Source organism: Miniopterus schreibersii (assembly GCF_964146895.1).
Source record: "Miniopterus schreibersii genome assembly, chromosome: 1".
Lineage (NCBI taxonomy): Eukaryota > Metazoa > Chordata > Mammalia > Chiroptera > Miniopteridae > Miniopterus > Miniopterus schreibersii.
This window is the reverse complement of record NC_138101.1, coordinates 71947616-71960472: the sequence shown is the minus strand read 5'-3', so window position 1 is coordinate 71960472 and position 12857 is coordinate 71947616.

The following is a 12857-nucleotide window of genomic DNA, read 5'->3' as shown; positions in this document are numbered from 1 at the left end:
AGAAAAAAATTAAATTTCTGATAAATACACAGACTCAGAGCTGGTTAAGCAACTCCGTTATTTTAGAGTTCAGTTGGATCATAAATATAGTTTATGCTATTTCAAAAGATGTTGGTTTAAGTTATGTGGCTAAGTGTGAGACACAAGAGACATTTACCTTCATGATTAAGTTAGGAGGGGCCAGCGTTCAGTGGTCAAGCCCTTCCAATGAACCCTTCCTTAATTAGGCTCAGAATCCATGAGATTCTAACAGAGATTCCTCCAACTCAACTCCAAGTCAGTTTTTAAATTTTCTTTCCTTATATCTAGAAACTGCACCTTTTGACTCCCAAGGGAAGAACTTAGATAAAACGCTTAAGAATTCTGTTCTCTTCATGTCCAGAATATCAGGTCTTGGTCGGGCCAGATGGTCACTCCTGCAGGGGAGCAGAGAGAAAGTAGCAGGCAGGGGCTCTCGGGGAGGTGGGAGGTCCGAGATGGCTTTACTGAAATAACAAGTCCATGAAGGGGGCCCATGGAGTCTTTTCGCATCTTTCTTGAATTTATATTTTCCAACTCTGATTGATGCTCTTATTTTTCAAGTGAAAAGGGGAACCAACAAATAAGAATGCTCTTTAAGATATTTTTATAGCCCAGCAGGGCGTGGCTCAGGGGTTGAGCATCGGCCTAGGATAAAGGCGACTGGGGTTCGATTCCCGGTCAGGGCACATACCCGAGTTGCAGGCTGCAGCCAATCAACGACTTTCTCATCATTGATGTTTCTATCTCTCTCTCTCTCCCTCTCCTTTCTTCTCTCTGAAATCAATAAAGATATATTTAAAAAAAAAAAAGATATTTTTATAAAAGTCTTAAGAAAGGAAAAGAAAGGATAATGACAGAAAGAGCTATGTGGTCACAGAAACAAACTAACAAACACTTTTCATTTATTTCTAGATGTCTTACTCCAATAGGAAAGGGAGAGCAAAAGGCATTCTTAACATTTGGTCAGGAGAACTGAGGGCTGGTTGTGTCTACCGATCATGTATCTGTGGGTGGCACCCATGTGATCCGTGGGGACTTTGGCTTTTACATTTATTGGTAAAAACACAAGATTAAGTCTTGTTTTGACCTGCTCCTCATATACTTCAGAATGATCCTCTGTACACTGCTGAGTTTATACTGTATCATACAAGAATTTAATACAAAGCCTCTGGTACTGCACTGCCATCCACATTCCCTCTTTATGACATTTGTATTCCAAAGTAACAATTGCTAAACGGAACCAAAATTCTCAAGTCACACTTACTAAAATTTTATGTAATTAACATCAATGGTGAGAAAGTTATTACTATACCAGAATCCACGTAAAATTTCATTTCTCTGGGTTACAATGCTTCCCGAGATCATTTCCACATGAGATTTTTAAAAATTATGTGTTTAATGGTGAAAGCGTTGCTGATGCAAATGCTTGATTTACTTAAGATTCCCTTCCATTAATATGCCTTTACCTGTAAAACAGGCTTGTGTGATTAGGAAACTTTTAGAATGGGTGCAAGTGCTGTTATTTCCAACTTTCTGCTAAAAATATGAATAAGAGAAAATAAAGTGATATGTTTGCCCTAATGGTTTCAATACAAGTTATTGAAACAGAAAATTCATTTTAAGAAAAAGCAAGAATCATTTTTCCTTTTCCTGCTAGATGCTGCACATTTTGCTGAAGGCGATCTTGTGTGGTTCCACACACTTGCTGAAATCAGCAAAACAAAAATTCTAATAATTAATTTTACATGCATGATTAAAGAAATCAAGTTCTACAAACCTATAGATTCTAAAAATTAATGAACTGCAGTAAAAGTATACTTTGCAAGAATGGTTAATTTAAAATAGAGAAGTTGTAAGACATAAATAAGCTTTTTCTAACAAGGTTGTTTTCTGAGGATGCTTAGAAGATTTTAAGATACTATTCAATAATTCTCTGGAAAAAATAAGGTATATTTTTAACAAGATTTTTAATTATAGGCTTTCATTTTTATGTTAGCAGAAAATATAGCTAATTTCTGGGAATTCTTACCACTATTATTGAAAATAATATAAAAAAATTTATTTTGAAATAGTAACTTAATTTAAGATTAACAAATTATAACATCAAAATGCAACTTGTAAATTTGAGCAATACATTTTTTTCATAGAAAATATAATTTTAGAATGATTGCTTAGGTCTTTGTGCCCTATGTTTGGTGTCAACAATCAAAACCAACTCTGAATTCTTTAAGCAGAAAAGGAATTTACCAGCAAGTTCACTTAGGGTCTATTATGGTGATGCTGAGGCTGTTTTAGTGTGACCTCTGGCCCTTTGCCATCATTGATTTCAACTCCACAGAAGACATGGCAAGTAAACTTGAAACATCCTATGCCTTTACAATCCTTCAGATTCAAATGACCAAGGAGAAGTGTGTTGGCTCACTTAGGCACTGAGCATAGGCTCTAACTGTCAAGGTGTGGGAGAAGCAGGTTCCTGGCTTCTGGCTGCTGTGAGAGATGGGTCCTTCCTCTGTCTATCCTCAGAGGACTCCCAATAAGCAAAATGATAAAAATTCAACTGAATCCTTCAAAACAATTGCTGACACTCAAACTAAAACTACAGTATTACCTTTCATCCAGCTGAAGACACTGTTTTCCCTCTACAAGAAGAGACAACCCAATATTTCATAAGATAATATGCACCTTATGATGTTTCTCTGAGGGATGCCCATTTGTCCTTCAGTTCTGTTAGAATCTTCTTTTTGATATTATAAAATTCACAGAATAAATTATAAACTTATTCATCACCAACATAGCCTTTATAAAGTGGCAGAAGGTGGCAGAATAAGCATAGCAAATTAGTTAAATACACACATTCACATTAGGTTATGTGAAAGTAGTGAGTCACTGTTACAACTCATTATCAGATCCTGCTGTCTTTATAATATTCCTTTTCCAATGTGAATCAAGGTCATTTTGCTTTCAGCCAGCCATTTAGATTGTTTATCTAAATGGATAGACAATTAGATTGTTTAGGCTTCCTTATCAAGTGAGATGACACCAATCTAAAGGCTCTGCAATTCTGGTGTCCCTGCCAGTGCAGCTATGGTCTTTCATCAACTCCTTAAACACAGGACATGGTCATAAAATAATTCTTCCAGGAACTGTCTTGGGCTCCATGTGTTTTCTCCTGTCCTTAGTGGGTGGTGGCAACCTGCTTGACAACCTGCTTCCACCTACCTAGAGTTGGTAGAAGACACTCTGTGGTGCATCGCACAGGATGGTCACAAGCCCACACACCCACTGCTTGCCCATTGCTTGCATGTTACTGCTCTTTTGATTGGAAGATGGAGCCTATTTCTTCACATTCTTGAGTCTGAGCTGGCCTTATACTGCTTTGACACATAGGATGGGGTAGAAATAATGGTTTGGGAATTTAAAATCCAGGCTCTGAACTTCTGTTCATTTTTTTGCCTCCATGAATCTGTTGCCTGAGTAAGTACAAGGTGACCACACATAGAATCGAGGTGCCCAGTGGACAGCTAGTTCCAATCGTGAGATATGTAGGGAGGATCCTAGACTGCTCAGACCTAAGGAGCTCCCAGATAACTCATCAGCATGAGTTACCCTAGGTAAGCTCAGCTGAAGAACCGCCCACCTGATCTAGCCTTGGTCTGCCACTGCTGGGATAAAATGGAAACATCTGTCTAACCTAGAGCTCAGTTGGGTGTGTGGCTCTCAAATCAAGCTGCTAACCTAAACTTGGCCTGTGTCAATAGTACAAGTGACATCTTGGTCTCTACTAACTCCTTTATTTCTCAAATTGTTCAGAATTGAAGGAGAAGGCTGGTTTAACACATGGAGGCCTACTCAAAGACCCCTACCCAAGGCAGAAGCTGCAGAATAATGGTAGTGGTGGCATAGGCTTAGTCCCTCTTGGGTTGGATATTGGCATGACACTGAGTCTTCCCTGCAGAGACTGGGCATCCAGCAGAGTCTATGGTGTGGCTGTGGGACACCATGGTCACTCCTAAAGCTAAGAGACAGAAAGAGGTAAGCAAGTGTTTACAGATGTCTCCTTCTAACCATGGAGACAACATAATAGACATTCTTGTTATTAATTATCCCAGTGGCAGGAAATTAGGTAGAGATTGAGTTAAAGGAGGAGGGCTTTTCTTGGGACTTGTGAACACTTGGGGAGGCCAAGCAAGGGGTGTGTTTAGTTATTGTGAGTAAACTGCTCAGGGTCCTGCATGGGCTGCTCAGGAAGAGCATCACTGAGCCTTTGTTTCCCCACTCCCTTCATGAGTGACATTCACAGCAGCAAAGGTCCTCCAGCACAAATCCAGCAAGCCCACTAATGAGCAATGAGAGGACACAAGGAAGGGCTCGACCTCTCATGATCTGAGGAGAGGGTGAATTCCCTGTGCATCATGGGTCCTCAGGTGTGGAACAGGGGAGGGGGTTGGTGTGTGTGTCCATGTTGCGTGTATTTGTGAACAGATGTAGCAATTAAACAAATGGACTCATTGGAAAGCTATAGACCTAAGGAATGCCAATAACCAATCTTTACACTGTATATGAGGGAAGGATAATCTCCTTTTTCCCTTTGTGATATCTGCTTAGTCACCATCAGAAGTGACTGAATTTGACTGTACAAACAAAGGTGTGAAGGAAGCTCTTACAATAGCCAGCTGTCAGGGACATGCTGGGGAGAAAGCGGGACATCCTCCAGTATGGGTTAGCTTGCTCAGCTTAATAATCCCCTGGAGAGAAAGTATGATTTTCTTGCAATTGGCAGAATGCACACTAGGAGTGCTTTCATTTAATATTAAATTTTATTTGGCCTCATTTAAAAAAATTCAAATTGGTGAAACAGAACATGTCAGGTATCCTTGTACAGCAACCTGAAAAGAGCAATGTTGATGTAATACCTTGACCCCAGAATACTGGAACAGGTGCGGGGAAGTCTGCAATTATAATGCTTAATCATCAAGAACCAGGAATTTACCCTAAGTCTGAAGAGGGCAAAGAAAATTTTTCACAGTTTCTCTTTCTCATGTGTGAAAAATTGAAAAGACAAAGTTAATAACAGGCTTCCTCAACTCACTGTGCAATCTTTGTTCTGGATACTAAAATTAACATTTCACCTGTTTTCCTCCGTTCTGTTTGAGAAGGGCCTGGACTGTGTGCAGATGCATACCTACTATGCACTGGCTTCCTCATGTGTTTTTAAATTGTAAAAAAATGGAGTTTGAGCCTTGCAAAGTGCTTTGATGTCTATCATTTTGTTCCAACCTTTCTCTTTACTGTGACTAAGATTATGTGGCCATCAGGAGCAGAAGAAACAGGCCCTGCAAATATCACTGAGGTCTTAGAACACCTTGGTCACAAATTCAACAAGCTCATTGACCAAAGAGCAGTTATTCTGAACGAATTAAAATGTAAGTGGGTCAAAGTTGGAAATATTTTAGAGACTTTTGTCTTGCTCATCTAAAGAGCTGAGATATTTTCCCCAAAACCCATTATACATACACTCTGAAAATCTCCCCATCTGCACTCCTGGAAATTGCATGGTGGCTCAATTTTCAATGCTGAGAATGCTGTGCTTTCACCAGTCCCAGGCCAGTGACCACGGACTCCTCCACCGCAGCACGATTCTGCCCAGCCAGAAAAATCGCTAATTGCATTGTGGAAGGCAGTTCTATCAATTGCAGCCTAACACATTTTAATAGGGAAGAGAGTTGATGAGGTGAAAATGGAAATTCTGAAACTTAGGCAAAGAGATGTTAACTTCATTCTTTTTTTTTCTCCAAGAAAATTTCTCCCTGATTGATGTGGCTGTTGCTTTCTTTCTTCTCACTGGAAGAAAGAAAGGATTTTGAATCCATGGCCAGGAAGAAAGAGACAGGACAGCAAAAGGAGGTAGTATGGGGCCAACAGAGCAAGGTAAATTCTACTTTCCTCAATATCTGTTCCAGATACATTTTTTCTCCCTGGCCTGACCCAATTATGACTCCAAAAACTTGAACATGAATGCACGAGTCATCTACTTTTTGTGAGTTAATGATGGGCTACTGTTTGCTCATCTAAGGGTAGGCTTCTGGGGCAGCCCACCCTTGGAGTGAAGAGGGAGTTTGGAAGGAAAAGCTTTAAATAATATACATGAATGTAATTAAAAGGCTCGAGACTGGATAAAGCACTCTGCCTTTAGTGAGTTGTTCATAGTGACCCACTGTAAATGGCAGCGACACTAAGGGCTAGGAACTGGAGGAAAAGGTGAGGAGAAGCAGGGGAATTAAACGGATAAGGCCTCGCCCTCCCCTTGAACTTGTGATCTCACAGGGGCTAGAAAAGGTTCTCTGGAGTGGTGGCCTTTGAGAGCGTCCTGTACTAAAGATCATCAAAGTTTCAATGTGAATGATAAAAGTGAAGATTTCAAAACATCGTTTCTTGCGAAATAACTGTGTCCTAGGATGGCACCTCACTTCAAACTTGCACAGCTCTGAGCAACAGTGGCACAGGGTGGAATTTCTGTTTCTTGTTAATAGAGCTGACTTTGTTTTTTGTCTGCCTCATCATATTGGCGTTTACATTAGCGCTTCCTCCTTTCCTGTTTAGTCCTGCCATCAGCATGCAGCCTTGCGAATGTCTGCTTGAAGAGACAGATCTCAAATTTGTTGCTGAGGAAAGTTCTATTGTGGGTTTGTCCGATCCTATTTCCTCCATTCCTGTCTCATCTGGTTCTTTCAAAGCAGACTTACTGAGAGTCCTTCTTCCAGACCTTCATATACATGCAGAGTCCATTCAGCCACAATTACTGCCCCAGCGGCCCTGGGAAGAGTAGCATCAGCAGCCTGAATCTCATGATGGAAAGTAAGGAACTTACATTCTCATCTCTCACGCTCAAATTCTTGTTTTTCTCCCCACTATTTTAATTTCTATTGTATGTATTAACTGTACTTGAACATCACTATTTAATCTATCAACTGTTAATCAGATTGCTAATTAGGGACTTCATGCCAGGGCAAGTGGCCAGCCTCACGTTTGCGTCTTACCAACTGCAGTGCCATTTACCTCTTCAGGGTTTCAAGTGTTTAAATATGAAAACAACTTAAAAAGACTGGGAAATTAAAGTGAGAATTTTTAAATTAAACTTTTTTTGTGTGTGTGTGTGATCCTGGTAAATTCACATGCAGCTATAGGATTACCCTTCAGCCAATTTGCCCCAGTGGCAACATCTTGCAAAACTATCATATAACATCACAACCAGCATATGGACATGGACAGGATACAGGTAATGCCATCACCACACTCATCCTTCATGTCTCCCTCTTATGGAAACTCCTCTCCCATTGAGTTAGCACACATTTAAAGTCAGAACTTTAATTAAAAGATTTAGAGAACAAATCTATTACTAAATAAAATCACCCTGGCAGAAAATATGTATGTTTACTGTTTTTGGTAACTTAAGTAATAATGTGTCAACTTATCTAGCTCTGAACTTCTGAGGTATTTCTCCACTTGAATGTCTTTTATATCAGATAACAAAAATGTTTCTAGATTGTTTTCTTTACAAGATATCATGTAAATTTTCTTATTAACTTTTCCTCTTAATTAATATCATTAGAGTACAACCAGTCTCTTTCATCAGAACTGGCTCTGCAACTCCTTTTTTTATTGGAAATCATCACCAAAATCTCAATTATGGTTACATTTTCTAGAGGAATCTTATTCCATGCATTGAACCAATATTTATGAAAAACATTTTTTCTCTCTCTTTTTCCTCTCTTTTGCTTTCTTTCATATTTCAGGCAAATCAGGTATTACAAAGTATGTAATTATAATATATAAAAAATAAGAGCTTGTTTTAAGCTGTTCAAGATGCTATAACAAAATACCATAAATTAGGTAACATTTATTTCTCATAGTTCTGGAGGCTGGAAGTCTGAGATCAATGCACCAGCAGATTCAGTGTTTGGTGAGGACCAGCTTCCTTGGTTCATAGACAACATCGTCTCCTGTATCCTCACAAGGAAGAAGGGGCAAGGGAGCTCTCTGAGTCTCTTTGATAAGGACACTAATCCCATTATGGGGGCTCCACCCTCATTACCTCATCACCCCCAAGACCCCGCCTCTTACCACCATCACGCTGAGGGTTAGAGCCTCAAGATATAAATTTGGGGGGAGTGGACACAAACATTTATTCCATAACAGATCTATAAGAAAGAGATATATAGAGCATCCAGGTCAAGATCGGAGAAGGGATAGCTATGTAATGTTTTTTTAAAATTCTCATTCTGGCTGGCTTGCCTGTTTTGATTGGTAGTTACCTGAGCACCATCTCTGTTAAATATTTTAAGTGTTAACTTGGGTGTAAGAAGATTTTTAGTGTATAAGTGAAAAAGGTAGTTTAAATCTGCTAAAACTTTGTGAAAGGAAAGAGAAAATAAGAAGTGATATCTGAATAGTGGGTGTGGCCATAGTGTGTCAGTTGAAAAATGACCACCTGAAACTTGGACTATATTCTACAGGAAGAGAAAAACTGAAAGTATTGAAATGAGAACGTGGCACGGTCATAGCTGTAATTCAAGGTATAGTAGTGCCTGCAAAACAAACATTTTAAAAATAGATAGCTTAAATTAAGAAAACATTAGTTAAATCACCAATACAAATACCTAAAAGCATTTTTTGAGGCTTTGTATAAATATAAAGATTTTTTTTCTACTCATATCTTCCCTTCACTCTATTGAGGTAAAGACAGATAGATTTGGGTGGGAACATTTGTACTTACCATTCAACACATCCAAACGTTAGTGAAGTAGATGAAGAGTTTTTAGAACTCCTAACGTCCTGTTGGAGGTCAAGGAGTGACCTGGCTTAAAAATATCAACATGAACATGGAATATTCTTAGAAGGTGGCATATTTTTAACAATTTTAAGCTTCTTGTTTTCTAAAGTATTCAACATCTCATACAATAAGATGGAGAAGTTAGACAGACTAAAGGAGAAAATTATTCATTTTTTGTCTTATGAATGATTTGTTGATTATGGAAACAAATCTTCATGTTGACTAACTTAATAACAATGATTTATAGTCTGTTTTCCTTTGGGCAATATAATCAAATCCAATTTTCATGGAGTTGATAATATTCTCAATGAGAGTAATGCTTAAAAATGTGGGTGATGTTCTATAGGATGGTATTACTTTCCTATCTCACTCAACTGCCCAAACTTGATGCGTGCAAAAACAACCACCTAAAAAATATCACAAAATACAAGTAAAAACTGATGATGTATGAAAGGAAAATCTTCTGTACTATCATTACAATATATTGCTGGAAATATAGTGCAAAAGGTAAATCCAAATGTAATACAAAGTGTCTCATCTGTAACAAGTTTTATTTTTCTGATTCTATTTCCCAATTGCTGGCTCCCAGAAATACATTACATTTCTCATTAAATGATGAAGACAAAAAAGAGCATGCAAAATCATAGTTGATGATTTTAAGTCAAGCTTAAGAAAAATATTTCTTTCACACATGTCATATAAGTGGTTAAATCTAATGATTCTATATTGATAAATGGAACAATTTATTTTTCAAGTTAGCAATATTATAAAATCTATTTTCAAGTTGTCTGTATTATGTATTTAACATTTCCCAATGTCTTTGTTCTATTACTTATAGAGAATAGTTCCCAGATATTTATTTATTATGCCATGAAAATGGAGGACTGGTACCTTATTCATATGTTCACCAAGCCTGTGATTATCATTTTATGATATTCTGCAGAATGTACTCTGCTATGTCACATAATTGCTATGCTTTGATGAAATGGAATAGATATAAGTAAAAATGATATAAATCAAATGAAATGAACACCTGCTGGAGGCCAGCTAATAATATAATTTTCAAGGTGACCCAATGCAATTACTCTGCCTACACAAAGATCTCTATTAGTTTCCATATTATTAGCAAAGTTGTAAATAATTATATGGTAAATATTAGCTCATCATGAGTAACAATAGACTAATAAAGTGCTTCAATGATTCATATGTCTTTCCAAAGTGTACATAATATCGGAAACACTTCAGAAATTCTCAAGTACATTTGCCATTTAACAAATAAGTAAGTTGAGGGTAATTTCATCCAATTTTTCAAAAGATCAGTTGTTTTTCTTTGAAGAATAAAACTTTAAAAATAGTGCTTTCTTATACTGGGTGCCCTAGAAAATAGAGACTAAGGCAAAACTTATGTGCTGACACTTTATAGATGAGTGCAAACCCAGGGCAGCAGGAGTGAGGAGGGAGGGAGGTCAGACAAGCAAGTGGGAGATAAAATACACAGGCGCACATTTTCAGGTTGGCCACCCCTTTGTCACAAGAGCTGCTGACTGCTCATTCTCAAGGGATATCTTCATATTGAACTTATGCATTACTGTATCTAGGTATAGTCCATCTGGGACAAAATGGAGAGAAAAATTTATCCATGAGTGCCCTCTGTTCCTCACCTCTCCAGGTGTTCTCTCTAGGGTGTAAAGCCTTCTGAATCTCCAAGATGCATGACCCCAACTTCCAGGCAGCATCTGGGAAGTGTATACCTCAGATGGTCCATACTTGTTGATTCTGGAGGCAGCAAAGAGTTCTATGTGGTCCCAATGATCTGCCATCAGCAGCAGGAAGAGTCTAGGGGCATGGTGTTGGGTTAGAAGAAGTTTGTGCACGCAGATCTTGGTTGGAGAGCTACAGGGTCCACTCTAATTACATTTTCTTCTCTCAAATCTTGTCTACATTTACAATGTCCTATTCTCTTTCAAATAATAAATTATTTTTAAAAATCACCAAGAATGTTGTTTCCAAAACAAAATTTTACGATTTTTAAAATATACCTCATTAGTTAATCATTAGTCTTCAAGACCTTCAGAAGAGAATTCCATGGGTCTTCCCTTCCGTAAAAGCCACTGAGAATTAATGACCAAGTAAGACATCATTGATGCCAGTAAGAATCCATTAAAATCATTATGTCTAAAAGGAAATTCTCAGTAACCTTCTATAGTATGTAGACTAGATATGCACGTTAGGGGAGTGGAGACCTTAGTATGTGAGTGTGTCAGGGTGGTGGTGCGAGAGAGAGCAGTTGTATCTCCAACTGTGAACACAGCCTTCCAAAATTTTGCTTTTTGTGTGCAGAAGAAGTAAATTTTTAAAGATATTTTTAGCAACTGTACAAGTTTATTTAAAGCCATGATGCTCAGATTTCATTATTATTTCTTGGATGTGACTACTATTAAAGAGTTATCTCTTCAACAAGAGAGATAAGCCAAGGTGCATATGAGCATTTGTTTTTTCCACAAAGAGAAAGGTCTCCAATATCCAGGAGTCATTTTCTGACAGGAAATGGCTCCATGGATGGATGCAGGTAGTGATGCTTAAGAGGAGGACACCAAGCAGTGTGCCCAGAAATTGGCATCACTCCTTGGGACCAATGATCAATTTTTGTAGGGTTAAATGTATGTAGTATAGCAATCTATTATTATTATTATTATTATTATTATTATTATTATTATTATTATTTGCTTTGCATGAATGTCTGTTTGTAAATTTTGCATGAGTTTTGTTTCTAATTGGATAGAGAGATTTTTTGATATAAAACAAACAAAACAGAATCAAGGGGATTTTGTATATACTTATTGAAGAGGGACTTAAAATGTGAAGACATACAAAGGAAGACAAAAATCACCAGACATTCCTGAAAAAGACGGCTCACTCACTTCTCACTGGAGATGGTGGTTTTATTTTAATAAGGGAGTTAATTCCTCTACAACAAAAACTCCCTGTGGCTGAAGTTAAATTTGAAAACAATATCTGGATTACAAATCCCTCAACATGCCAACAGAAAGATTCCAGAACAGGTGGAGAACAAGTTGCCCATTATGGCTCAATGCAGGTGTAGATCACGTGACTCTGAGTGTGCCTGGCACCTGAGAAAGGGGCAGGTGTGTTTGCCCAGGCACAGGTAGAGGAGTCAGATTCCCACAGGTGGGAATCTCAGCAGCCTCAGTGCCATAGCCACTCAACCTCTCAAATGCTTTGCTAATACCAACTAGTGAGGTCACTCTGAGATCTCTGTAAAAAAATAAAGAAGGGCTAATTTAAAATACTATGTCATCTCTTACCCTTTGAGAGAGCATGGTGGGACCTGGAGAGTATTATGCTAAGTGAAATAAGCCAGTCAGAGAAAGACAAGTATCACATGACCTCACTCATACATGGAATCTAATGAACAAAATAAACTGAATGAAGAAAATGGGACCAATGGCATAGATGCGTGGGACAGACTGAGGAATCTCAGAGGGAAGGGGGAGGGGGGCGGGAAGAGTTTAACCAAAAAATTTAAATGCATATGTGCATTGTCCATGGACACAGACAATAAGATAGCAGCATGCTGGGGTTGGTTGCCCTATTTATCCTTACATATTGGCCAGCATATAGCAATGGACTTCTGGGGAGTCAGATCAGAAGGAGGGCAGGAACATGTAAAAAAACCTAAGATATCGGCAACGGCAAATCTTTGTTTTACACAGACGATTCCCCTTGGGAACCTAGGGACCTGGGAGGTTACCCCTCCTTCTGGAAGCGTAGTGGGCATCTCCTGCTTTCTGTGGCAGTCTCTGTAAGTTCTCGTGTTATTTGAAATTAAAGAAAGTTTAAATCTTCTAATGGTATGTTTTCATGCCTTTCTGTAAGTCACTTTGCTTTAAAATCTTGATAAAAATTTAGGCTTTAAGGGACATGGAATGTGTTGTAAACATCTATTTTTAAGTATGTCTACTGTTGTGAAAATAAAACTGCATTT